General features: G+C 30.8%; 1 non-coding gene across 1 annotated transcript; it reads right to left on the reverse strand.

Annotated features, from left to right (window-relative positions):
• Positions 1–2,003: 2,003 nt before the first annotated feature.
• On the reverse strand, positions 2,004–2,110 carry LOC139846278 (small nucleolar RNA Z43). Its single transcript, XR_011759004.1, has one exon. It is a non-coding gene; the product is annotated as a small nucleolar RNA Z43 (small nucleolar RNA).
• Between the last annotated feature and the right edge of the window lie 268 nt (positions 2,111–2,378).

Raw genomic sequence — 2,378 nt, forward strand, 5'->3', positions numbered from 1 at the left:
GGAGACGAAGGAAGTTGACTTTATACGTCAGTTCTGGTGACGATGTCAGTGGCAGCGTTTGTAGTTGTGAATAGACGAAGGGAGAATCGGCGGCAGATGAATGGGGAGCAATAAAGTTCAGCTAAGAGAAGTAAAATTAGTACTAAAACAATTGCTAAACAGACTACTAAAACTAGAATTAGCCACATTATCATATTTGATGTGCCATTCATGTTTTTTTTTTTGTATGTGTGTGTGTGTGTGAATAGTGTGTTAGTTTGAAATTGACTTGAACGGCAAACATGTAGTACTATAGTGTTAGGACATGCTAATAATAATTGGGGGTAACTATGGTGAGATGATTGGTGGGTGGTATTTCTAGTGAATGAAGTGAGACAATATGTACGCTTGGGTTGGTGCGAGAATTGAGAGTATTAACTTCTTTTCTGACTCACATACCTTAAAATTGAGGATATATAACACTCCATAAAGAGTATATAAAAAAACTTTATTTCTTAAAGCTATAAATACGCTATATATTTTCAGTTTTTCACTTTTGTTTCAGTGTAACTATATACCCAATAAAATATCAGTGTATGTTGTATACTTTCAAAAAGTGTGCTAATATGAACGCATTGAACTTATTAACCAGATAAAACAAAGATGAGCGAACAAAAATGAAAGTATATAGCCTATATCGAAACAAATCATTTTGTATATAGCGTAAATCGGAACACAAATGAAAGTATATAAATTAGCCATATAAATTAAAAAAATGTTAAAAAATTAATTATACAAGTTGAACGAGTAACCTAAATTAAAACACTTTTTGAAGTTATGTAACCTACACTTATAATTTATTGAGTATATAGTCTACATTGGAATAAAACTAAAAGTATGTAACGTATTTATAGCTTTAAATTATTAAATTGTGACCTAAAGAGTACTATTATGGTTATGGTGGTTTTGTTGTGAATTTAAGTAGTTCATTAAACAAAATGCCAAAAGAGAACCCAACTTGGTGTAAAAAATGGTATAGATCAATGAGTGATATAGCTAACAGAGTTTTTGAGTCAACATTTTAATATTTTGTTTCTAGTGTGTTAACCCTAAAATGTCTCTACAAATTTGTGTTGCATTACGAACCAAGCTACTAAAATGATACAGAAGTATAACATAAACTTCTCAAGAAGTCAACATTAAAATTAAATAAGGGATTGCTAACATTACGAAGCACATCTCGTTTAATGAAGCGATCAAGAACGCTGTTTTGAGGAAGCATATCACTTTTGTTGACAGTTGAGCACGGTTCAGACCTACCCGGCTGATTCTTGCACAATTACCGCAATCAACGTTAGTAACGACCACACTATCAAAGATGTTGTCGAGTGTCGACTGCCAAGGGCAACACATCTAAGATATTTAGACAGGAGAATCAGATCAAAAATATGAATGATCCTGGCAAATGAGAGGATTCGATTCCAAATTTGCCGTTCTAAAAAAAAAAAAGAATATGAATGATCCTGATAAAGAAAGCCCAAAATTATCAAGAAACTTAACTTAGTTAATATACAATCAGAAAAAAATGAACAATATTATATCTAGCTTGTTATATATTTCAAGTCCAGACTTTACATCATGTCTACGAGTAACTACGTAATTTAATTACATGTAGCTAGCTTTTTTTCTATTATTAGTTTGATTTACTTGCAACAATTAGATTAGATTGCCATGGTTGCACAGCTCACAGTCAGGCCTTTGAGATCCTTAAAGATGACATATACAGTTCATTGTTTAGACTTTAGATATACTGATGATGTCACAATTGACTTAGCATCATGCTAACTCGGTGTTTCTGATTTTCATGTTCTTTTTGTCACATATTTATCTATTGTTATCTTTATTTATCGATATCTTTATTTATCGTCGTAATTAAATTCTATAGTCAAATTCAGAAAGCAGGACTAACAAATTTATTAATCAATTTTTGAAAGATACATAATTAAATTAGTAATTAAAAATAGGGAATCAGTTTATGGGTGGTGATATAACAGGATGGTCGGCAAGGTAAGATTAATCACACCATTTACGACGAACGAGACCTTATCACATTGTGTCATCATTATTATCCCTTTCCTTTTCTTTTCAAAGCTTAATCAAAACTTTATCCAACAGATATACAAATTAACAGAGAATTTTTTACTGAGAGTTCATCAGAAAATAGATTACGAATATACAATCTTTTTAATCACAAAATATATCATTTGAACCATGAAAAATTGTGGTCATCATTTGAATCTCTCATGTAAATCTAAAACCTACACCATTGATTTGATTACATTTATATATACCAGTTAAAAACAAAACAATTATAGGTGAATAAAACAATTTTCAACCTA

The sequence above is a fragment of the Rutidosis leptorrhynchoides genome, chromosome 4 (assembly GCF_046630445.1).
Source record: "Rutidosis leptorrhynchoides isolate AG116_Rl617_1_P2 chromosome 4, CSIRO_AGI_Rlap_v1, whole genome shotgun sequence".
Lineage (NCBI taxonomy): Eukaryota > Viridiplantae > Streptophyta > Magnoliopsida > Asterales > Asteraceae > Rutidosis > Rutidosis leptorrhynchoides.